Source organism: Orcinus orca, chromosome 8 (assembly GCF_937001465.1).
Source record: "Orcinus orca chromosome 8, mOrcOrc1.1, whole genome shotgun sequence".
Taxonomy (NCBI): Eukaryota; Metazoa; Chordata; class Mammalia; order Artiodactyla; family Delphinidae; genus Orcinus; species Orcinus orca.
Window position 1 is genome coordinate 79,387,364 of NC_064566.1, and position 27,397 is coordinate 79,414,760.

At 36.2% G+C, this 27,397-nt stretch overlaps 2 long non-coding RNA genes across 2 annotated transcripts in view; one reads left to right on the forward strand and one right to left on the reverse strand.

The window, feature by feature from the left end:
* The window catches only part of LOC125965267 (uncharacterized), a 358,615-nt gene that overhangs the window by 250,400 nt on the left and 80,818 nt on the right, over positions 1 to 27,397 (reverse strand). The window lies entirely within an intron of this gene.
* Positions 11,191 to 24,609, forward strand: LOC105748669 (uncharacterized). Its single transcript, XR_001120142.3, has 3 exons — positions 11,191 to 12,918; positions 14,156 to 14,290; positions 24,320 to 24,609. It is a non-coding gene; the product is annotated as an uncharacterized LOC105748669 (long non-coding RNA).

The window sequence follows — 27,397 nt, forward strand, 5'->3', positions numbered from 1 at the left end:
GTTAATTCACAAGCCTAAGTACAACATCTCTAAAACTTTGTTCTCAATCTAAGATTTATTCCTTTTCATTGATTTTTATACATTCTTGAACACATTGCACTAGTTATTCTCAGAGAGAACTGGAGAATAGGAGATATTTGTCTGTTGGATGCTCTTATAGATGAAACAGAAACAGGAACAGTATTTTACAGTGATTTAGATATCCAAAATAATATCTATCTAAACATGTTTTTAATCAGAGAAAAAAAATCATTTGCCTAAAAGTAAGAAAATTTCCACTTAGATTTACTAGTTACACATTTCTGTTTGTAAAACTGAACTTCTTGGCTGTATCTAGAGTGGCTTAGGATGTAATAGTTTGGATAATTTTGCCAACTTCATGTTCTGGCCACAAAATAAGAACACATCAGGAGACAATGTTTCAGCTGGTTATGAAAGATTGTTGGTCAGTACATAAGCTCACCCAGCTATGGAAACCAAGTTTGTAAACAAAACCTTGCTCAGCCCCCTGCTGAGCCATTCTTTCAGAAATAAGACTGAGTGAAGACTTGTTTTATTTTTCTTCCCATTTTGCTTTAATATATAAATTAAATATTTGCTCAGTTTTACATTAAATCATTAACAAAAACTGAATTCTTATTGAATACAGAAGTGCTTTATTCACATTCGTCTCCTACTGTGTACCCAGAAGTGTAAATGTTATCACAGAAGTATGAGTAAATCTATGCTTAGGTGTTTTCCCGTGTTGAGAATATATATTTAATAGACATGAAGCAGTAAAATAGCAATATAAAATTTATTTGATATTCATAACAGCAAACATTTATTGTATAACAAGCCTATTATGTGCTATGCATACTCATTCTTGAGAAACTTACAGTCTGGTGGAAGTGGAGGGTGGCAGATATAGACAAACTTGTAATAACGGTATAATGTAAAATGGGTTTCATTAGAGCTTAGGACTATGGTACCATTAGGAGGTTATGACAAGGTAAGATTGTGTGTCTGTGTACACAGAGAGGGTGGAGAGAGAGGGTTCCAACTCTCAAAAAAAGTTGTCTTATTGAGCCAAGCAATACCCTAACTAAATAGCTTGAAAATTACATAATGCAAAGTTTAACAAGGAAAGCAAAACAGAGATTCACTTTATTGTATATTAAAAACCAAAACAAGGGCTTCCCTGGTGGCGCGGTGGTTGAGAGTCCGCCTGCCAATGCAGGGGACACGGGTTCGTGCCCCAGTCCGGGAAGATCCCACATGCTGCGGAGCGGCTGGGCCTGTGAGCCATGGCCTCTGAGCCTGCGCATCTGGAGCCTGTGCTCCGCAACGGGAGAGGCCACAACAGTGAGAGGCCCGCATACCGCAAAAAACAAAACAAAACAAAACAAAACAAAAATAATAATAATTCTCAGCTCCCAAATACCTAAGAAGTACCTGGCAGCATGCTAAATGCAGAGTCCTAGCTTCACAACAAGACCTTCTGGCTCAGCAGCTCTGGAATGGGGCACTCTTCAGTTTAAACAAATCAGGTGATTCTGATGCGGATGTTATGCAGGACTCATTTTGAATTATTTTACCAAGGGAATAAAAATTAGAAAGAATAGGATACAGCTTTTCCAATCGCAGACTTCAAAGATTTAAAACTCCTTTAACAAAAAATATAAATTCCTGTAAAAAAGAGCTCCAGGTACATCCATGTTACTGCAAATGGCATTATTTCATTCTTTTTTATGGCAGAGTAATATTCCATTGTCTAGACCTATATGGGAAAAGAATCTAAAAAAGAATGGATATATGGATATGTATAACTGATTCACTTTGCTGTACAGCAGAAACTAACACAACAATGTAAATCAACTATATTCCAATTAAAATTTAAAAAAAAGAACTCAAGGAAAGAAATAATTGTTTTTAAAATCAAAATAATTAACTATGCTCATTATCACATTTCCTCATTTCATTTCATCCAGATGATAACATCAACTGCAAAAGGAGTGAATTAGGAGCATTTCTAGGAGAAACTTCCTGACAAATAGAGTATAATTTGGATTATGGTAGAATGAATTATTAAATAAGAGTAGAGAATGTTTTTTCCTCTGGTATCATAAGGTTACAACCACGTGATATCAAAACAACCATTTGAATGAGATAAGGTGATTCTACTCATCAAGTATTTCCTTAGGAGACTACCATGTGTACGACTGTATGGGGAGAGGAAATGGGAATATTGCTTGAGTGAAATCTAAGCTGCTGAGAAACCTAAAATGTCACTTAAGAGACAATACAAAAGTACATAAAACACACATATGGGAAACAATAAATGTATAGTAGAGACTATGAACATTAGATAAGTTCAATGAATCTTAATGTGCTCTGGACTGATGTAGGAAAAGAGCAAGAATTGGAGTCTGAAGGATGGATAGAATTTGGATCGTTAGAGAGAAGAGGAAAACAGTATTGGCAAAAGCACAGCACACTGTTTTGTTTAGGCTGCTAAACAGGGAGACAAAATGCTGGCTAAGGGAATCAAGCAGTTATTTTGAGGTCACCAAAGCACACCATTAGCTTTTCAACAATAAAAACCAGTAAGATAGGCAGAGAGAGCAAGAAGAATAAGATAGAGACAAATAAAGGGGAAATTAAATTCCAATGAAGAAAGAAGAATGACTTCTGTTAGGCAGACAACATATTTCTTCACTGAATACCCCTGGGTTTATTTAAAGTAATAATCTAAAGAAAATAGCAAACATTTATTGAGCACTTACCGTGTATCAGACACTATTCCAAACACTTTCATGTATTAGTTCCTTTAATCCTCCTAAGAATTAAGATTGAGATAGGAACTCTTTCCACTATAGCATCAGAGTTCCTAACAGCCCATCACCCTCCTAAACAAGGAGCTTTAAATAGAAGATTGATTTCATTTGGTCATGTTCATTACTCCCAATTTTTATGCAGGAAAGAAGTTTGCTTTAGGAAAATATCCTTTATTTCCTGTGAACATTATATTTAATTAGTTGTAATGTGAATTTTAAGAGTTAAAATCAGGAAATTCCCATTGAATGTTCAATACAAACTTTACATATATTTGTCTTATGTATAAATTTTGAAATTATTAGTCTTAATAAGAAACAAAGTATATAAGCTTATACCTCAGGCTAAGAGAATGAGTCGATGTGGAGCAGAGGAAGCCCAGAGGGCAATGTCAGAAGAAAGTCACTTAAGAATTTAATAAACAAGGCCAAACAGAGTAAACTAGACACCTAATAGAAAAATGTACCTATTGTAATCTTGCATTTATGGTAATAGACCAGTTCTGTCAGTAACAAGTCAAGTGGGTTTAAGAATTACAGCTTCTATTACTTAAACTTTCCAGCAGTTCAGAAAACTCAACTGATTTTTTTTGCAACTGGGTTTTATGATGACTCTTCTGGATAATATTAAAATTCCAAACATCTCTGATCTTCTCCCAAACTTACTGAGCAAAAATTAATGACTTAAATGCAGAGCCCACCCTTGTTTAGTACTTACATGTTTCTGTCTAATCTTAGCAAGAATGCATTCCTGAAAAATTGATTTCCCCACATATACCAAGCAAGTTGTCTTCATTGACTGAATAGGCTCAAACCACCAAGTTGCTTTAAAAGTTAGTTAAATGGTCTATGTTATCTGTGTACGTAACTGTGATATGTTAATCACAGTTGCAGAAAAATTTAAGGTGACATTTATTGACTAGTTTCCAATCATGTCTAATGATCAATAATTTTGGAAATCTGTAAACTTACTATTAGTTACATGCATTTCACATAATCATTGCAGTATTGATGTTCATACCACTTGAAATTACTGAATAGCATTTTAGATTCTGTAAAGTGCTTTGCCATACCTTATCTTACTAGAACCTTATGACAACTCTTGGAAATTGTCTATGCAAATCATCTGGCTTCTAGTCCAGAAATTTTTCTACTGCTAATAAATCAGCGTTATGAGAAGGCAAAGAGAACAGTGAATTCTCAGTTATTAATGGACAGATTTTCTAATTTATAGAGAACTGGTCTTCTCCAGCTTGACTTTTGGAAGGGTGAGACCAACTCCACAAAGTGGCTGTACAAATTCCCCTAACATATTTATCTCATTGATCATAGAAACACGGACAGACCATTCTCCCAGGAGTGCATAAAATTTTATATTTAAAAGAAATAGTTTCTGAATGAAATCCTGATGTCCGCTGATCTCTCTTTTACTTTTAGATATTATTGGGATTTTTCTTGACAATTTCTATTTTTTAGTGGTGGAGTAATTTTCCAAATTCACATGTTAAGTACTTGAAGGCTGTGTCATGGCTAGAATCTGGCTCATGATGGTTTTCTCTTCCTAGTTGTCATTTTTTCCCTTTAACTACTCTCTGGTTATTGGGCTGTGGAGAGTATACAATTTCTCAATGAAATAATACAATAACTATTTGTTCATACTTCTGAAGTACTTCCTGTTTTGTTTTTTTCCATTCTGTCTATATAAATATATAAGAAATCTGAACAATTTCCTGTTTTCCCTTAGCCCTACTAGCTTCTTTTCATGCCTTTTTCCAATTAAAGACAGGATAGACAACTCATGGAACTTATAACAATAGCTGGTGTCACTTCACTTTGCCTTTTTCCATCACTTCCACACACAAACCTATAGTCTATATTTCTGTTTCTCCTGTATCTTGATCTATTCGGTTACTGCCAACTGTATCCATATGCATTTGCTTAGATAGATAATATAAGGAAGGTATTGAAGGAATTTGTATTTTAACAATTGGAAGAAAATAACATTCTAAGCAGTTCTGGGCAAACTGCATATAAATCTATACTGTGGACTGCACTAAATCATAGCTTTTGTTTTTAAGGAAGCTTATATCACTTTAAAACATAACAGGATTTCTAAATAATCACTTTTCTTTAAATCTTACAGATAATTAACTTATTTATGTTAAGGAAAGTTGTTTCATGAATGTTAAAATCTTGAAAATGAAGTTACCACACTATAAGCAGATCAGTTATAATAAAGACAAAGAGGTAAGCATGTTTTACATAGATAAGCATGAAAGAAGGAAGCACAAAAGTGAAAAACAAATCTAAAAATATCTCAGCTAAGAGTAATGCCAGAAGGCAAAAACTCAGTTTAAACTGCAGACTGTGGAAACTGCTGGGAACTTCTTCAGTTAGGTTCAGGGTAAGAGAAAGGAGAAAGGCAGGGATGGTTGATGAAGAATGTCACATTGAGTACAGAGAGAAAATACAATTGCTTGAGTCCTAGTTTAGTTTCTCTCCTCTCCATTAATGTGAATGTAAATCTGAAATAAAAAGAAGATAGTTTCAAGAATGAGGGGAGTAACCAATTCTGTACACCCTGAGCTGGTTGTATCAAGCTGGAGTTTTATGTTTGTTTCTAGGTTCAATATTTTAAGAGAATTCAAAGATCATTGAAGCAAAGTATATTAATTTGTTCATCCATAAATTCATTTATTCTTCAACAAATACTTCTTGAGCAGCTACTATATACCAGAACCCAAATTATATGCTAGAAAATATATTCATTCATTCACTCATTCACTTATTCATGCATGTCCCTCATGTACCAGGCACCATGGACAAGTCAGTTAAGGTTCCACCTATCACAGAACACACAGATATGTAAGAAACTTAGAAAACAGTATAAAAATCACTGTAGTAAGCGGTGAGTAAAACATAGTAAAGCATCTATGAAGCACAGAGGACAGAGTTAAAATTTTGGCTGGAAGAAGACAGGGTTTAAATTGGGCCTTGAAGAATGAGTAATTCAGTATATGGAGGAAGGGATGAAGGGTAATGCAGGCAGAAGGATGGCATGTGCAAAGTCACTGACGTGCAACTGTACAAAGAGGCTGCATCAGGAATAAAGGCTAATTTTATTCCTCATGACAGAAACTATTACATGAGAAACATTAGAGAAACTAGAATTCTTTTATTGAGATATAGTTGATTTACAATATTATGTTAGTTTCAGGTATACAGCAAAGTGACTCAGTTATATATATACATATATATTTTCAGATTATTTTCCATTATAGGTTATCAAGATATTGAATATAGTTCCCTATGCTATACAGCAAGTCTTTGTTGATTAACTAATTTTATGTATAGCAGTTTGTATCTGTTAATCCCATACTCCTAATGTATCCCTCCTACCTTCCTTACCCCTTTGGTAACCGTAAATTTGTTTTCTAAGTCTATGAGTCTGTTTCTGTCTTGTATATAGGTTTATTTGTATTAATTTTTAGATTCCATATATAAGTGATATCAGTGAATCTATGACAAAGTAGGCAAGAAAATACAATGGAGAAAAGACAATCTCTACAGCAAGTGGTGGTGGGAAAGCTGGACAGCTATATTTAAATTAATGAAATTAGGACACTCCATCACTCCATATATAAAAATAAACTCAAAATGGTTTAAAGACCTAAGTACAAGACATAGCACCATAAAACTCCTAGAAAAGAACATAGGCAAAACATTCTCAGACATAAGTCACAGCAGTATTTTCTTAGATCAGTCTCTGAAGGCAAAAGAAATAAAAGCAAAAATAAATAAATGGGACCCAGTAAAATATAAGCTTTTGCACAGCAAAGGAAAGCATAAACAAAATGAAAAGATAACTTACAGAATGGCAGAAAATATTTGCAAAGGAAACAACCAACAAAGGCTTAATTTCCAAAATATACAAACAGCTCATACAGCTCAATATCAAAAAAACAACCCAATCAAAAAAATTGGCAGAAGACCTAAATAGACATTTCTCCAAAGAAGACATACAGATGACCAACAGGCACATGAAAAGGTGCTCAACATTGCTAATTATTAGAGAAAGACAAATCAAAACCACAATGAGGTATCGCTTCACACCAGTCAGAATGGCTATCATCAAAAATTCTACAAATAATAAATGCTGGAGAGTATGTGGAGAAAAGGAAACCCTCCTACACTGTTGGTGGGAATGTAAACTTGTGTAGCCACTATGGAAAATAATATGGAGATTCCTTTAAAAAAACTAAAAATAGAGCTACCATATGATCCAGTAATCCCACTCCTGGGCATCTTCAGAAAAGATGAAAACTGTAATTCGAAAAGATATATGCATACCAATGTTCATAGCAGCACTATTTACGATAGTCAAGACATGGAAACAACCCAAGTGCCCATCAACAGATGATTGGTTTAAAAAGATGTGATATATAGATATAGATGTAAGTATAAAACAATGCAATATTACTTGGCCATAAAAATGTAACAGGTTCTCTTGCTCATTCTCCAATGGGGAGAAAGCTGGTTCCCTATATGGGGTGAGGATAGGGGTGGTCCAAGGGTCAGTATGGAGGTATGGCTTAGGTGGTTTGCCCACCCCTTTGGTGGTATTGAGGGCAGGGGGCATGTGCAGTATATTGCTTTTGCTCCTGACACCCTGTTTTTCTCCCAGCTCTTCAGAAGTGGCAGTTGGGAGGTTTTGTTTTTTGGGTTTTTTGGGGGGGGGGTACACTTGCTTTACCATGCTGTGTTAGTTTCTGCTGTACAATGAAGTGAATCAGCTATATGTATACGTATATCCCCTCCCTCTTGGACCTCCCTCCCAACCCCCCACATCCCACCCATCTAGGTCACCACAGAACACCCAGCTGAGCTCCCTGCACTATACAACAGGTTCCCACTAGCTGTTTTACACATGGTAGTGTATATATGTCAATCCCAATCTCCCAATTCAACCCACACCCCCTTACCCCCCCCACATCCAAAAGTCCATTCTCTAAGTCTGCATCTCTATTCCTGCCCTGAAAATAAGTTCATCTGTATCATTTTTTTAGATTCCACATATATGCATTAACATATGATATTTGTTTTTCTCTTTATGACTTACTTCACTCTATATGACAGACTCTAGGTCTATCCACATCTCTACAAGTGACCCAATTTCATTCTTTTTTATGGCTGAGTAATATTCCATTGTGTGTATGTACCACATCTTTATCCTTTCCTCTGTCGATGGACATTTAAGTTGGTTCCATGTCCTGGCTATTGTAAATAGTGCAATGAATATTGTAAATAGTAAATGAATACTGGGGGGCATGCGTATTTTTGAATTATGGTTTTCTCCAGATGTATGCCCAGGAGTGGGATTCCTGGGTCATATGGTAGTTCTATTTTTAGTTTTTTAAGGAACTTCCATACTGTTCTCCTTAGTGGCTGTAACAGTTTACATTCCCACCAAAAGTGCAAAAGGGTTCCCTTTTCTCCACACCCTCTCCAGCATTTATTGTTTGTAGATTTTTTGATGATGGCCATTCTGACTGGTGTGAGGAGATACCTCATTGTAGTTTTCATCTGATTTCTCTAATAATTAGTGATGTTGAGAATCTTTTCATGTGTTTTTTAGCCATCTGTATGTCTTCTTTGGAGAAATGTCTATTTAGGTCTTCCACCCATTTTTTGATTGGGTTGTTTGTTTTTTTGATATTGAGCTGCATGAGCTGTCTGTATATTTTGGAGATTAATCCCTTGCCAGTTTCTTCATTTGCAAATATTTTCTCCCATTCTGAGTGTTATCTTTTCATCTTGTTTACGATTTTCTTTGCTGTGCAAAAGTTTTAAATTAATTAGGTCTCATTGGTTTATTTTTGTTTTTATTTTAATTGCTCTTGGAGGTGGATCAAAAAAGGTCTTGCTGTGATCTTTGTCAAAATGTGTTCTGCCTATGTTTTCATCTAAGGGTTTTATACTGTCTGGTCTTATGGTCTTACGTTTAGGTCTTTAATCCATTTTGAGTTTATTTTTGTGTATGGTGTTAGGGTTTGTTCTAATTTCATTTGTTTACATATAGCTGTCCAGTTTTTCCAGCACTATTTATTGAAGAGACTGTCTTTTCTCCATTGTATATTCTTGACTCCTTTGTCATAGACTTGTCACCTAGTCTTTGTCATAGATGAGGTGACCATATGTGCATGGGTTTATCTCTGGTCTTCCTATCCTCTTCCATTGATCTATATTTCTGTTTTTGTGCCAGTACCATTTTGTGCCAGTAGCTTTGTAGTATAGTCTGAAGTCAGGAAGCCTGATTCCTCCAGCTCAGTTTTTCTTTCTCAAGATTGTTTTTGTTATTTGGAGTCTTTTGTGTTTCCATATAAATTGTAAAAATTTTTGTTCTAATTCTGTGAAAAATGCCATTGGTAATTTGATAGGCATTGCACTGAATCTGTAGATTGCTTTGGGTAGTATAGTTATTTTCGCAATATTTATTCTTCCAATCCAAGAACATGGTATATCTCTCAATCTGTTTGTGTCTTTTTTTTTTTTTTTTTTTTTACAGTATGCGTACCTCTCACTGTTGTGGCCTCTCCCGTTGTGGAGCAACAGGCTCCGGATGCTCAGGCTCAGTGGCCATGGCTCACGGGCACAGCCGCTCTGTGGCATGTGGGATCTTCCCAGACCAGGGCACGAACCTGTGTCCCCTGAATCGGCAGGCGGACTCTCAACCACTGTGCCAACAGAGAAGCCCTGTTTGTGTCATTTTTGATTTCTTTCATCAGTGTCTTATAGTTTACTGACTCCAGGTCTTTTACTCCTTAGGTAGGTTTATTCTTAGGTATTTTAGGCTTTTTGTTGCAATGGTAAATGGGATTGTTCCCCTAATTTCTCTTTCTGATCTTCTGTTGTTAGTGTATAGGAATGTAAGAGATTTCTGTGCATTAATTTTGTAATCTGCAACTTTACCAAATTCATTGATTAGCTCTAGTAGTTTTCTGGTGGCATCCTTAGTATTTTCTATGTACAGTATCATGTCTTCTGCAAACAGTGACAGTTTCATTTCTTCTTTTCCAATTTGGATTGCTTTTATTTCTTTTTCTTCTCTGATTGTCATGGCTAGGACTTCCAAAACTATGTTCAGTAATAGTGGGCAGAACGGATATCCTTGTCTTGTTCCTGATTTTAGAGGAAATGGTTTCACTTTTTCACCATTGAGAATGATGTTTACTGTGGGTTTGTCATATATGGCCTTTATTATGTTGAGGTAGGTTCCCTCTATGCCCACTTTCTGGAGAGTTTTTACCATAAATCAGTGTTGAATTTTGTCAAAAGCTTTTTCTGCATCTATTGAGATGATCATATGGTTTTTATTCTTTAATTTGTTAGTATGGTGTATCACACTGATTGATTTGTGTATATTGAAGAATCCTTGCATCCCTGGTATAAATCCCACTTGATCAGGGTGTATGATCGTTTTAATGTGTTGTTGGATTCAGTTTGCTAGTATTTTGTGGAGGATTTTTGAGTCAATGCTCATCAGTGATATTGGCCTGTAATTTTCTTTTCTTGTGATATCTTTGCCTGGTTTTGGTATAAGTGTGATGGTGGCTTCATAGAATGAGCTTGGGAGTGTTCCTTCGTCTGCGATTTTTTGGAAGAGTTTGAGAAGGATAGGTGTTAGCTTTTCTCTGAATGTTTGATAGAATTCACCTGTGAAGCCATCTGGTCCTGGACTTTTGTTTGTTGGATGATTTTTAATTGAAGTTTCAATTTCATTACTTGTCATTGGTCTGTTCATATTTTCTATTTCTTCCTGGTTCAGTCTTGGAAGGTTGTACCTTTCTAAGAATTTGTCCGTTTCTGCCAGGTTGATTATTTTATTGGCATGTAGTTTCTTGTAGTAGTCTCTTATGATCCTTTGTATTTCTGTGGTGTCCATGGTAACTTTTCCTTTTCAATTTCTAATTTCATTGGTTTGAGACCTCTCCTTTTTTTCTTGATGTGTCTGGTTAATGGTTTATCAATTTTCTTTATCTTCTCAAAGAACCAGCTTTTAGTTTCATTGATTTTTGCTATTGTTTTATTCTTTTCTATTTCATTTATTTCTGCTGTGATTTTTGTGATTTCTTTCCTTCCACTAACTTTGGGTTTTCTTGTTCTTCTATTTCTAGTTGCTTTAGATGTAAAGTTAGGTTGTTTATTTGAGATTTTTCTTGTTTCTTGAGGTGATATTGAATTGCTATAAACTTCCCTCTTAGGACTGCTTTTGCTGCAACCCATAAGTTTTGGGTAGTTGTGTTTTCGTTATCATTTGTTTCTAAGTATCTTTTGATTTCCTCTTTGATTTCTTCAGTGATCTCTTGGTTATTTAGTACCATATTGTTTAGCCTCCATGTGTTTGTATTTTTCACAGTTTTTTTTCCTGTAATTGATTTCTAATCTCATAGTGTTGTGGTCAGAAAAGATGCTTGATATGATTTCAATTTTCTTTAATTTCCCAAGGTTTGATTTGTTGACCCAAGATGCGATCTATCCTGGAGAATGTTGTGTGTTCACTTGATAAGAAAGTGTATTCTGCCACTTTGGGGTGGAATTTCCTATAAGTATCAGTTAAGTCTATCTGCTCTATGTGTCATTTAATCCTTGTGTTTCCTTGTTTATTTTCTGTCTGGATGACCTGTCCATTGGTGTAAGTGGGGTTTTAAAGTCCCCCAGTATTATTGTGTTACTGTCGATTTCCCATTTTATGGTTGTTAGCATTTGCCTTATGTATTGAGGTGCTCCTATGTTGGGTGCATAAATATTTACAGTTCTTCTTGGATTGATCCATTGGTTATTATGTAGGGTCCTTCCTTGTCTCTTGTAACAGTCTTTATTTTAAGGTCCAGTTTATCTGATATGAGTATTGCTACTCCAGCTTTCTTTTGATTTGCATTTATACGGAATATCTTTTTCCATCCCCTCACTTTAAGTCTGTATGTGTCCCTAGGTCTGAAGTGGGTCTCTTGTTGACAGCAAATATATGGGTCTTGTTTTTTTATCCATTCAGCCAGTCTGTGTCTTCTGGTTGGAGCACTTAATCCATTTACATTTAAGGTAATTATCGATATGTATGCTCCTATTACCATTTTCTTTATTGCTTAGGGTTTGTTTTTGTAGACATTTTCTTTCTCTTGTGTTTCCCACCTAGGGAAATTCCTTTGGTATTTATTCATTTCAATTATTGTGTTTTCCATCACTGTTTGTTTGTTCTTTAGTTCTTCTAGGTCCTTGTTAGATATTTCTTGTATTTTCTTGATCCATGCTTCCACTCTATTTCTGAGATTTTGGATCATCTTTTTATAATTACTCTGAATTCTTCTTCAGGTAGGTTGCCTATTTCCTCTTCATTTATTTGGTCTTATGGTTTTTTACCTTGCTCCTTTGTCTGTAACATATTTTTTTGTCATCTCATTTGTTTTATTTGATGGGTGGGCCTGTGTTCCTTTCTTGCTTGTTGTTTGGCCTGAGGTGTCCAGCACTGGAGTTTGCAGGCAGTTGGGTGGAGCTGGGTCTTGGTGCTGAGATGAGGACCTCCAGGAGAGCTCACACCAATTAATATTCACTGGGGTGTGAGGTTCTCTGTTAGTCCAGCTTGGGCTTGGCACTCCCACCACAGGTACTCAGGTCCAACCCCTGGCCTGTGAACCAAGACCATGCAAGCCACATTAAAAAAAAAAAAAAAAAAAAAAGCAGAACAATAACAAAAAATAAAGTTAGGAAGATAAAAAATATATTAAAAAAATTAACAATAAAAATGAAACAACAACAAAGCAAAAGAGAACCACAACAGAAAAAAAAATAAGAATAAAAAATAAGAATAAAAATAAAAGATAAAAAAATAAATTAAAAAATTTAAATTAAAAGGTAAAAATTTCCCTGGTTCCTCCTCTATCAGTGTCCTTGCCCCCACGGTGAGCTACAGCCTATCCTTTCTTCCCCAGTAGGCCTCCAAGACCTCTAGATAGGTCTCTGGACCCACTGTGTCAGCCTCATCTCTGCATGTTTTCTTCTCACCAGCATCTGTTCCTGAAACTGGCCTGGAGCACACATGTCCAAGCAGGTCAGCTGGGGTGCAGGCATCCACAGGTGCACCCACAGGGGCTGGCGCAGCCAGAGAAGGCCTTGGAGGGAGGCAGCACTCGGCCCACCTGGACCCGCGCAGCCAAAGGAGGCCCCGTTAGGGGTGGCACTTGGGCTGCCAGGACCCTTGCGGCCAGAGGAGGATTTGGTGGAGGTGGGGCTCAGGGCCAGGACCCGTGAGGTCCATGGAGGTCTTGTCGGGGGCAGTACTCAGGTCCACGAGGACCTGCAGGGCTGGAGGGGGCCCTGGGAGGGCGGGGCTTATGCCCAGCACCCACGCTACAGGAAGAGGCCTTGGCGGGGGTGTGGGGACAGGGGCAGGGCTCAGGCCTGGGGTCCCATGCAGCCAGAGGGACCCCAGCGGGGGGCAGGGTTTGGTGTTCAGGCCCAGGACCCCAGCAGGCTTGTGGGGGCCTGAACTGGCAGGGGAGATGCTGGCCAAGTTCCCCTCTGATCCCCCAATCCCCCAAAGGTCCTTCTCCATCCCTGCTGATCCCCTCACTGTGAGTGGACCCCTCCGAGCGTGGGAACCTCTCCCCTCCCCCAGCTCCCCTCAGGGGCGCCAGTGTCATCCCACCTCAACTTTTCTTCCCCCTTTCCTTCCCTCCCACGTCCTACCTGGTCACACGTGGATTCCTCCCATCCCCTTAGGTGTCCGAGGTTCCCCCACCAGTGCCTCCAGTTGGGTTTTTTTTTGGTATTTTTGTATCTTATTGTCCATAATTTGCCCCAACTGCACATGCGTGCAGTTATTTTTAGTCTCTTACAATTTCTTTGTATTTTGTTGCTCGAGGAGACATTTGTCCAGGTGCAAGCACTGCAGCAAAGGGTCCCAGGTCCCAGGGCCCAGCCTGTCTCACAGGGAGCTTGATTATAGAATCCAATGCTTTCACTTTACAGATGAGAAACTGAAGCCTTGGAAAATAAATGGGTAGTTTAAGGTCACCTAGCAAATCAGTGGTTCCATCTGGACTAGAATCACCTCCTCAGTTCCCTGTGTGATGGTTATCCCATCATATCACACTGGTGTTCTGAATTGAATCCAAATATCTGGACCCAGAATTCTCAGAGAATACACAGATGTGATAACCAAAGCACAGTCTGTGATGCTGAGGAAAAGGTGGGGAACAAGAGGCCCAGCTCCTAGAGAATTTGGGATGGGCACACATTTTTCCTTATTTTTCAAAAATAAAGAAGGTGGCTTCTCCCATCTACAGCCCTCTGAGGACTTTATTTCAACACAGGAGAAATATACACCAGGTTAAAGAATCATAATAAGGAAGAGATGATCTCAAGGAACCAGCATGGAAAACAATTCATCTCAAACTACATTTTCTTTACTCTTTAACATGGTAAGGAAATATATTTACTCCATCATTCATTTCTTCATCTTATCAACAAGGAAATATTTGTTTGAGTACCTGTTATGGGTCTCACACTGAACTAAATATAGTAGGAAGATGAAAGACCACATATTTGGTTTTAAGGGCTCAAGACAATACAACGTAACATGACCAATGCTATATATAGAAGGTAAGAGAGGATGTTGGGGAGTAGGTGCAGGTGAGCAATGCCTTCCCAGTAAAAGCAATATCTATGCTGGGATTAGGGGTTTCAAAGGATGAGTGAGAGTTAGCCAGGGGACACCTTTCAAGATGGTGAGAGTAGCATGTGAAGGAATAGTAAATTTGGTAAATTGCAAGTAGCGTAGTGCTGTCCTGTAAGTATATGGTATCTATATTTCACCAGTTGACAAAATCTATATAATAATCTTTGTGCATAATATAAACATGTCAGGTAGATGGATTACTGACCAGCTGAATGGCCCCTCCCCAAGAGTAAGGAGCAACAAATTTATGTAGATGGGGCAAAGGTTTTAATTGGCTTTATTCAATTTTATTTATGAGGTTAAAAATAAAAGTACAATTTGAGCAATAGCTTAACATTGACTAATACAGAATATTCATAGATATGAAGCATTTATTAACTACAAATTCTATGAGAAAAAGCAAGTTAAGGCTACCAATTAACGATATTGTAGAAGATATATAAGCATCAAGTACAAGATTTCTTTTTGAGAATCTATATTTATACAGATTAGAGTTTTACAAAATGAGAGGCCCAAGTGACCAGAAAGAGCAGTGGAGTAGAAGGAGAGTTTTAAAATTCAAGTTTAGATGTGCCATTTAGTATCCATTCAATCTTGGGGAAATTTCTTTGGGATCCATTTCTGTCTCCAAAGAGAGAGGGATGGACTAGATACGCTTTATTAAATTCCTAGTTTAAAAAGTTAATTTCAAAATACAACTAGTTTTCAAGAACATGATTCTTGCCCTTATATCCCAAGTTCCAAGGTCCAGTAGGAATATCAACAAATATTTCCTGAATGAATCAATCAATCAGTGTTACTTCTGCACTGGCCCCAATCGTAACCTATGACTACCATGGGCAACAGGGGCAGAACAAGTAGAGAAAATGATCTACCACAGTGGGTCCTGGTGAAAATTCCTGTTTCAAGGTTAGTCTCTCTTCCTTCATTGGAAGAATGGGTAAAATCAGCAAAGGAGAAGGCATGCTTCTTTATATAACCTTTATTTACTTTTTTAAATTACCAAAGTAATACATACTCATTGAACATATTCAATACAGAAAATACAGAGAATGAAGTAAAAATTAAAACTCCTGGTGATTCTATCATCAAGAAGCTACCATTTTTCTGATTTTGGTGTAAAACCTTTCAGTCTTTTCTCTGTACATTTACACATACACTGGAGTAACCAATTGTACATACTGCTTTAAACCTGTTTTCCCCCCTTTGATAATACAGCATGTATTTTTCAAGATGGTGTACTCCACTGTATGAATATATTATAATTTATATAACCAAATTTCCTATTGGTAAGCATTTAGGTTATTTCCCTTTTTTCTATCTGTAAAATATGATATGATTAAAATGTTTTACAAATTTTTAATTTATCGTGTAGGATAAATTCCTAGGCATAGAATTGCTAAGTGAGAGAATATGAACATTATTAAGGCTTTTGAACATATTTGCCTAAATTTCTTCCAGAAAGGATCTGCCAATTTATATTTCCTTCAGCAAAATATAAAAATTCCTGTTTCCCTGTACCCTTATCTACAATGAGTATTATCAATTTAAAAATCTGTGCCAATTTTGGAGGCAAAAATGTCATAATTGTTTTAATATGCATTTCTTATTTTGATTTACATTTGTTTAGTAACTTTAATAGTAGGTCAACATTAAAGATAGGGCTGTACTGGAATTTCTGCCATACAGTGAAAAAAAATAGACAAAAGATAGACACCTTACATAAGCAAAATCATTTATTTATCTGTTCATCTTCATGTATTCATTTGTTCCATTTACTAAGTGCTTTCCCTATACTGTGGCTAATTGTGAACAGTGGAAAAATAAAAGGCAAAAATACACAATCCCTGCTCTCCAGATCACAGTTTAGTTAAGAAAACAAATATGTAAATTATACTTTATAATACAGTGTTATCAACACTCTAATAAAAGTATATATAAAATGATAGTGGTTCAAAGATAAGCAGGAAGGAAAGGATGTTTCTTAAAAAATAATCAGACCCTGAATAGGGGTGGAACCCTCAATGACTACAGGAGGCAGAAAAGATACGGGTATTTCAGAGGCAAAGAAAAGTGCTGTGACTTTTGAACATAAGAGAAAAGTTCCAATAAATCCAATCTTACATCATAAGGACTATTACCAATTCATACATTTTCAGCTCAAAAAGAATCATATTTTCCCTTATTCAGCTGGTGGCCTGTCAACTTTTTTCATTTATTGTGTAACACCAGACTACTCAATGTAACCATCTTATGACCAATTCAAAACAAATTACCAATTAAGGGGGGAAAATGACTCATTAGTAAGTAAAGATGTAAGCAGTTAAAGCAAATGAAGCATTCATCCTTCAGGAAGCTTTTTTTCAAAAAGCTGTTCTTCATGGTTTATCTTGTGGTTTGCTTCCTTCAATAAGGCAGCAATCTTAGAAATAATGTCAGCATGAAGAGCTCATGACTTACTCACCTCTGACATAACTTTAGCATCTCATTGGAGTTTCCAACTGATCCAAAAATGTTTCTTCTGATCATGAGATTTTGTGGCTTCACATATTTACTTTTCTTCCCATAAGAGGCAACAGGTTTCCTGACAGATTGCAGGAGCTGACATTCCAGGGCTCCCATTCTTTTCATTAATTAATATCGTATTTTTCTTTGTCATTCAACAAAAGTTTATTTGGAACCCACTGCATTCAAAGCGCAGCATTATGTTTTACTTGGCACTTTACAAACACTTTGAAGTACAATATCAATATGAACAACAGCCTTACCTCTACTTCACAGAAGAGGAATAGGAAACTACAGTAATCTCAAAGCCCTATAGCCAGTAAGCAGCAAAACAGAAATTCAGAATACAGATCTTTGCTCTCTAAGCCCAGGGCTCTTTCCACACTGTGCCTTCCTTACCAGTCTCCCAGTTCCCAGCCTCTTTCCTCTCCAGCTGTCTAATTCATGTACTTAAAACACCAAAGTACCACCCACCTTCGTCAAGTCTCACTGACTCTGAGAAGCTGTCTTGACCATTTCAGTTCAAAGAATTCTTCCTCCTCTGAACTCCTAAAGCTTGTTGCTCATATTATTCAACTGGTCCTAACTCAGAAAATGCTTAGTGGGATCTCTGTCTTCAATTATGAAATAATTTTAGTATCTATTTAGAAGGCACTGTGTCAGTCTATGTGGACCTACTCTGGTGCTATTCATACTTAAATTCTATTCAGTTCTACAAACATTTTGACAGCCTACTATGAGTGAGGCACTATGCTAAGAGTTGAAGACATTGTTTCTTCCCTCAAGAACCTTAGTCTAATGGGAATGTAGATATGTAAATTTTTTATGTACACGTGTACATTTATTCATTCATTTATTAATTCAGTAAGGAAACTCTAATTTACTGGCTGTGCTACCACTGGGCACAAAAAGGTAAGACATGGCCCATCTTTCAAGTAACTTGTAGTTACTTGAAAGAAGATAGACACATCAATGTTTTCATTCATTCAATAAACATCTATTTAAACCCTTATTATGTTGTGGACACAGAGCAAGGAACACTTATGAACATCATCCCTGTTCACAGAGCTGTTTCTCCTTTAAAGATTATAATACTCAAGGATAACTACACTCTTTTTTACATGTAAAAAGGGACCTCAGCTAGACATTCATTCATTCATTCTTATATCTATTCCAAATCTCTCTTGGCAGTTCTCATGTAACACTTCCTTTTAGACCAACTCTAGATAATGAACCTAAGAATTATCATAAACTTTATAGTACTAGTATAAACATTTCCAATGATGCTGAAATATATCTCATCTTATTCCATACTAAAACAATGTCAGCCACATTTTGGCTTTTATGCAGAGAATTAAAAAATTATGCAGAGAGAATTATGCAGAGTCTGGGCTTTCTCATTCTATTACTTTATTCACGTTTGACAGGCCAAAGTGCAAAGGTGGAAGCAGTGGGTTTCCAAACACGCTGGTCAGAGCTAGGGGTTCCTCTGAGATTTCTCAGAAGTGATAGTGGCAGTGGGGGTGGTGAGAGGGAAAGACTCAGAGCTTCCTATTTCAACTAGAGCATGTCAGTTTGCCCTGTTTTAGATACTGTGCTTCTAAGTACAACTTCTTTTGGAAAAGAATCCTGCTACTTACATTAATGAAACAAGGTTTAAGAGAATCAAATAATGTAATAACACATAGTATCTTGGCTTTATAATTTTTAATTATTTGTCTTAAAAAGAGTCCTTACTATGAGGTCAAATTGGTCCACTTTTAAAGACAGCTACAGCAGCTAATGGTGCCGAGTGTTTATTACTTGGTGCCGAGTGCACTCTAAATTGATCATCTCATTTAGTCACAGTTAATATCCCTAGGAATGACCATTTCGCTATAATGCCCCACATTAATGGAGCAAATAAATCAGTTCGTATCACTAATATTAGAGACTAATTTGTCAAAAGGTTTGCATTTCTAAATGTAACTGATTTAGTGGATCAACTTTATTTTGCCATTTATTTCATTCTATTATATAATAAGCAACACTTAATGAACACAAATCCATCCTACCAAGTCCAATTGATCTGTTTTCCAGACACCAGTGTAGCTCATATTTACTGCAAGCATTATTTCATTTCATCCTCAAAACAATCTTATGAGGTAAGGACTATTATTCTCATGTTACAGGTAAGAAAATTGAGGAACTAGCATGTAGAAGTAGGGACCCTAAAAAGACTGGGGAGCAGAAGGATTATGTGTGGGCAAACTTTCTGGGTGAACAGTGGGAAAAGGAGAAGTGTCCTCATCCCAGAAAGCTTGGTTTCACCTCAAACTGACAAGGGCCAGACAGGAGCCGTCCATTTCCACATTTATCCTTCTTCTCCACTTTGGTGACCATCAAAAGGCTAGACCTCCATTCTCAATGAATGCCATAGGTATTTCTACTCACTGCTCTTGATCGTGGGTGGAGATGAAGACTATCAGCAAAAGGAGTGGGAGCAAAGATGGAGAGTTGGAATAATCTCCATAACATTTTTGTATTTGTTAATAGAAGGGCTTTCCTGCAAGGGAAAAAGTATGAAAAGAAAATAGATTTCTGCAAAGGCCTTGACTCTGTTTTTTTTTCCCTGTCTTTTTTCATTCATTTATCCATACGCTATGAACTAACTTAAGTACCAAGCACTGTGATGGGCACTAGGAAGTACCAAAAATAAATGAGTCATGATTTCTATTATTGAAGGAAAAAGACATTTAAATAGATACAGCACAAGACAGTAAATGCTATAAGATGCTACACCAAAGCTTATTTAGGCAGGGACTATATTTTACTTATTTTTGGAGCCGCAACTCTTTATCACAAAAGATAAAGAGTGTGATAGCACAAAGTTAACAGCTCAATACATTTCCTGAATGAATGTTTTCATGACCAATATTTCTTCTGACTGGCTTCAAATTCTCTTATGCTCATATATGTGTGGACCCTCTATATAAGATCTTAACGTAACTGTAGTAAGCTACGCTTGTGTTTCCTTGGACTTCATATGCAAGTATCAACTGTCGATCCTAGATATACTAAAATCAACCACTAGCCTAATTTTATGCTTTCCCAGCAATTGAAAAAATATAGTAGATAGTATACTTGTCGATTGAGAAACAAATCCATTCATTAATTGGGATTGAATATAGGTACAGTAATACATTTGGCTAAATTAATCCATTCACAGCTCTTCACAGTCTAGAGGCAAGCCTGCCCTCTAGTGCTAAAACTCACAAATTGAATCAGAATAGCAATTTCCAACTATCAGAAAAAAAGAACTAGCATTTCAGATATATTAAAATGCAAAACTGTATTATCCCAAAACAAAAAGCCTCATTACAAGAATAAAACGGCATTCCCCCTTTTAAATTTGTCATATGCTTATATATTATCAATCTTGTTTCTTAAATCTCGGAGCTTCCATAACATTGTGGAAGGTAATGATTTTGTGTGTAGCAGAAAATGTTAACATCACATTTGTAATTGAAAAATCACAAAAGTTGGCCCCAAATTTCACTAATCACATATCTTCAATTCAGGCCTATTCTCTGGTTATACTTACTAAGTGATCTATCCATGCCCTGACTTAAACTAAGGCTATACACCAATGATGTCATATGATACATATATATATACACATATATATATATATATATATATATATAGTACACATTCAGCTCAGACCTCCCTATAACTTCAAACTCAAATATCCAACTGCATGCTCTACATTTCCCTCGGGACATCTAATAGGCTTAACTAACATAACATATCCAAAACTAAATTCGCGATTTTCCCGTCCTCAAACCTGCTCCTGAGTCTTACTCATCTTGGTAAATGGCTGCTTCATTCACAGTTCTTCAAGCTAAAAATCTTGGAGTCATTCTTGATTCTTCTTTCTCATACCCGACATCCAATCCATCAGCATATTCTATGAGCTCTATTATCAAAATATTTTCAGAATCCGACCACTTATTATTTCCATTGCCCTCGGTCTCATTCAAACTACGCCATTTCTCATCTGGATTACTGTATTACCCTCCTATCTAATTCTACAGACTTCCATCCTCGCTTTGATCAGAACCCTAACTGCTTCCCCCTTCACTCAATGAAAGTCTAAGTCTTTAGAAAGGCCTACAGTGCCCTACATGATTAACTACAATCAGGCACAATCATTACTCCCAATCTCTCTAACTTCATTTTCTAATCCTGGCTAATATTCTCGTCTTGCTCGTTATCGTCTCAATGATCTCCTTGCCATTTCTTAAAAACACCAGGCAGACTACCAGCTCAGAACAGTAGTCCTGAGCTGACTACTGAAGAACAGAAAGTCCTTCTGCCTGGAATGCTCTTCTCCTGATTATCCATATGGCTTAACTGTTTGCTTCTTGAGACTTCTGCTCAATATCACTTCATCAGTGTATACTCCATTTAAAATGGCAACCCTATACTCACACACTCCCCAGACCCCTTCCTCGACTTATTTTCCCTAATAGCATGCCACCATATGATATTTTATCAATTTTTAACATATTTTATCAATTAAAATGAAAATCCCATAAGGGTCAGAAATAGTTGTCTATTCTATGCCTAGAACACGTCTCAGAACATACTAGATGCTTGGGATTTATTGAAACATTTAGTCCAAGAGGAATATGAATAAGTCAGATATAATAAGTGGTAGAATAAAACACAAAATCTCTGCTATTCCAGTTTATACAGGATGGAAAAATTTGTTAGAAAAAAAAAGAACTATTCTGACTAATTGCTTTTCATTTAAATACCAAGGTGTATTCATTCAACATTTACTTAGTGCTGTGGATAGGGCCCTATTTGAATTTCACAACAATACTGGTAAGTATTATTATCGCTATTTTACAGACAATAAAACTGATGACAGAAGTCAAGTAACTTGTCTAAAAGTGACATAACAAGGATGTGGCAAAGAGGAAACCAACTCAGGTTTCTTTGATATTACTTCTAAAAACTCTCTCAATATTTAAAGTAGTTCCAAGGAATGATATAAATCCAAAAACGGTAAGGTTTCTACATTTGTAGATTAAAAATAACTGTGTATAAACTTGCTATAAGCCATTTGATTTGCATAATAGAATACGGGGAAAGTACTAAAGGTAAACTAATTGCACTTAATTCAATACTCACAAAAAATAATTTTGCTAAGTTTGATAACTTAATAACACTAAGTCTCTAATGACAAGTTGTTTAAATAATTTAGCCTTTCATCTTTCATGGCTCAAATGCAACTGGAAGCAATCATATGGAAGCACATTTTCTTTTCACCAAAATATGTGACGGACTTTTATCCAGAAGCTATTTTCTACATGGAAAAATAAATTACGGGTAATACCCAGTAACACTCAGTTTATTTACACACACACACACCACTGAGTCTGGGGTAAAGCTGGTTTCATACATACCCATTTTGCTTATTTTTGTTAGCTTTAAAAATAATTTTAAGTACTGTATTTGAGTATTTCATAATATCCACAATTTTAGTTTATATGTAAAACAATACGTCATGTGTGGCACAATTTTCATTATTACTTTAAAGCTGAGAACACCAAAATTGCAAAGGATAAAGTTTCTTCAAAATGATATAACTTGGGGAAAAACTAAGAAAATTTTAATATAACTCTTACATTTATGGACCATAGATCCACAAAATAAATAAAACAAAGCTCCAATGAAATTGGCATAGTAAGATAAGAATCCATACTCATGTTAAAGTCTAACCTTTTTACTGGATGTATTTTAAATAATATTTAACACATGATAAACCAGAACCCATGCAAAATTGAGCCATATTATAAAAGGTTTAATAAATTACAGACAAAGCACACAAAATAAAAAGAAAATGATCAAACCAATAACAACTGGTCTAGGAAAGGAGCAAAGGAAGCACAATCTGTATAGGATATAAAAGATTATAAAGTGGATATAGCAAATTTATGATGTTTTATTAAGACTGATATTTGAGAAAAGGTAAATAAATTGTGCTTTAAAAGATCTAAAGATTTGGTCCAGTGAAGTAAAAGTTCACAAGAAGAGTCTCTACAATTAAATAGTGAATTAGAGATAATTCACCTGAGGCTTGGGGCAGGAATTTATCTTTACATAATCTATATAAATTTGACCATAAAATTTAGACTGCTTTTTTGGGCTTTGGCAGTACTACTTATAGGTAACAATGTCTGTCAACAAAAAAGATCAAGTCTTAAGCAATTTGTTTGTCTGCTTGTTAACAGATACTTATGAAAGTAATAAAACTATATTCATTAAAAAGTTATATGATCTAGGGACTTCCCTGGCGGCACAGTGGTTAAGAATCCGCCTGCCAATGCAGGGGACACGGGTTCAAGCCATGATCCGGAAAGATCCCACATGCCGCAGAGCAACTAAGCCCGTGTGCCACAACTATTGAGCCTGCACTCTAGAGCCCGGGAGCCACAACTACTGAGCCCACGCACCTAGAGCCTATGCTCCACAACGAGAAGTCACCACAATGAGAAGCCCACGCACCGCAAGAGTAGCCCCCGCTCGCCGCAACTAGAGAAAGCCAGCGCAGCAACGAAAACCCAATGCAGCCAAAAATAAATAAATAAAAAATAAATTTATATAAAAAAATTATGATCCAAAATATTTAATAATCCAGATTGGCCTTTCCTCAGGATATCAAAGATATTTTGCTGTTACTTCTCTTTTCTCCTGAAGAGTAAATAAAGCCTTCTTTGAAATGTTTCCATGTAATGATTGCCAGCATCAGTCAAGAAGTAATACTACCTCAAGAAGAGAGAATTCCTCTTTAAGAATTCTTTAGACGTATGATTAAGAGATTATTTTGCCTTTTCTCTTTGTTTAACATAGAAATGCATTTAAATTATGTATTAAAATGTCCCCAATTTATTTGATACTTTAGACATTTGGTAAGCACATGAGAGATGTGCTACAAAACTTTAGGCTATAGGAGCCTTGAAAGCCCGAACAAAACTTTATGAGATTATGAATTATCACAACAGTTTTAAGTACACTTCAAGAAAGCAGTTAAAAAAAAATTAGTATTCTTACTGGCTTCTCAAGCTGAGTACATAATGTATTTCAATAAATGCTTTTGTAACTTCCCATAGCATTTAAGGAGAAGGGACATGTTTTGATGAAGAAATAGTTCAAAGTAAAATGTTTCAGGGCTTCCCTGGTTGCACAGTGGTTAATATTCTGCCTGCCAATGCAGGTTCGAGCCCTGGCTCGGGAAGATCCCACATGCCGCGGAGCAACTAAGCCCGTGCGCCACAACTACTGAGCCTGCGCTCAAAAGCCCACGCACCACAACTACTGAGCCCACGCACCACAACTACTGAAGCCTGCGTGCCTAGAGCCCGTGCTCCGCAACAAGAAGCCACCGCAATGAGAAGCCCACGTACTGCAACGAAGAACAGCCCCCACTCACCACAACTAGAGAAAGCCCGCGAGCAGCAACAAAGACCCAACACAGCCAAAAATAAAAATAAATAAATAAATAAATTTATTTTTTTTAAAAGTAAAATGTTTCATTATTAATACTCTACATTAACTTGTATGCTTTAAAAACTCTATCTTAAAATTCTACTCTCTTCCTCACCTCCTCACACAGTGACAGCATTAATATTGTTAAAGATAAATTTTTGGCTCAACAGATGCAAAGGCATTTGTATTTAAGAGAAGTACTCTTAAGGGTCAATCTAACATTCCCATAGAAGGCCCTCATATTCCCATTTAAGAAACACTAATCTAGAGTACTTCAAACAAAGTAATACTCAAATCAACAAAACCTATACATTATACATAAAAATACTATTACTGTCAAAAATGGATTATGTCAAGAAGTTTACTGGAAGCATTCGAAAAACAAGAAACCATTAGACAATAAAAGACAAACATTGCAACAGAGTCAGGTCAGCACACAATACACCATTTTTTATCTCCTATTCAAGTAAGTTACCTGAATCCCTAGGCTATTTCCTAAAGATACCATTCCTTGTTAAAAACTACTGGCTCCGAGGGTTTGGGGGACAAACTCTCCATCCTCTCACAGTTGAGAATCAACACCTGGCTCTACTTTCTTCCAGTAGTATAACATCTGTATGCTATTCTGTAAGAAGTCGTTTCCAATGATAAAGCACCATTGACTATTTCATACCACATGAAGGAAGTAATACTGAAAATTTTACAACAGGAGTTCTGGGAAGGCACTTAAAGCTAACTAGCTAAAAGAGCTCCAACAGTTAGAAGGTTTCTTTTTCATACTGCAGGCTCCTTAATACTATCTTCTTTGCTTATACCACTTAACCTCTTGATCAGTAGTTTCCCAATAAATTATGTTCAAATATAAATTAAAAAAAGAAAAGCCAAGAAAGGACAAGCCCACATTCTGAGATGAATGAGGCAGAGTAAGTTTGCTTCCAAAATAAATGAATGACTCTAAGAAGTGAAGAGAACTAGGAAGAGCAAGAGAGTAAAGCAAGCATGGCCTGCGTATAAGTGGGCTGTTGACATAAGGAAGAAGTAAGTTTCATTTAAATTTTCAGGTTCAAAGTCTAAAAGGTATCTTTGGATAAGTAAGCAAACTAAACAGTTTCATATATTTTATTTATTTAAAGGTCATCTATAAGTTTTGAGTGTTCCTTATTTCACTTTAATATTGAAGATGACAAAGACAATAAATTTTGTTCAGGCCATATATTGACAACTTGTAAAATTTCATTTTAAATTATATGTTTTGGAATTAAATAAAAATTGGCAATATTCTTCAAGTTCAGAAGTTGTTCCTTGAAAAGTCAAATTATCAAGACTCAAATGTCTAAAAATCTAAATGCTTTACAGTTGTCCCTCAGTATCTGAAGGGGACTGCTTCCAGGAGCCCCCAAGTTTACCAAAATCTGCAGATGCTCAAGTTCCATAGTTGGCCCTCCACATCCACAGGTTCTGCATCCATGGAGCCAGAGGGTTGACTGCATACTTATTTTTAAAAATCTGCCTATAAGCAGACCCACACAGTTCAAACCCATGTTGTTCAAGGATCGACTGTACTTATGACGAATTTAATATTAAAACATCATTCATAATGTCATAAGACTGTATGCTCAGTTCCAGTAATTCAGTGATTCTAATACTTAGCACAAGTATTCCAGGAAAATTAACCTTAACTATCAGACATTTAAGGGAAAAATTGTTTTCCATATTATACCAGTGTTTTACAAAGTTGTACAAAGTGATTTCATTAAGAAGTAAAACAGCAATCATTTTCTCCCAGCCCATTAACCAAAAAGCAAAATAAAATAAAAATCTTTAAAATGCTATTCTCCCATAAATATTCACTTCTGTAATCACTCATTAAATAAACTCACCATCAAAAATCAACCTTTACCTTAAATCCCAATAGAAATGTCCTTATTATGGAAAAGTAACTTATTTACTTTTCTCCACTCATACAATGAAACTAGGAATGTTACGGAGGTTGTGACTTGGCTGTAAATGTGAACAAGGTTTTCATATCACTGGGACATTGGATGGTTTGAAAAGGAATGTACAAACAGCCCTGCTGCTAGTCCAAAAGATGCCTTTCGTGTGAATTAGAAAAAAGGCTGTCCTGTCCTCAAGATACTTTATTGCCAAGTCAGAAATATGATAATTAGCAATGTAATTGTACCAATGTAAATGGCACCCTTGAGTTGGGCACAATTACACCCAGAGTTCTCCCATAAGTCCTTATTCTATTATATATTTTTTCCAATATATATTTTAACTAAGTCCACAACATCAGAGCTAAGGTTCCCTTATGACCAAAAAAGAGACGGAGGAGGGGTGCCCTCAACAAAACTCCCCAAATCACAAAATGACAGTTAAAAAAGATCATATATATATGCCACTAACAACAACAATAATGATGATGACACAGCTTCAATACTAGTCTTAATTTCTCTCATAAGGCTGTCTGATTTTGAAACCATTAATATATGAACCTTGCTCTTTCAAATATAAATGAAATTTTTAAACTTATAGAATACAGAAAACTTAAAATTCACATTAAGAATATACATGCAATGCTGATTTATGCTTATTGACAATACTATTTAATGGTTAGGAAAAAATATAACTAGACATAATCTTTCCAATTCTAAACTGTGCAGATAGAGTATGTGCACAGTATGTTGGCAGCTTTCACAGAAAACCACAGCTGAAAGCTGGAGCACTTCCAATATCCAGAAATGTATTTTATTAGCTGCATCAGAAAATCATTACCTCAGAAGTCAAGGCCAATAAATATTCTTTC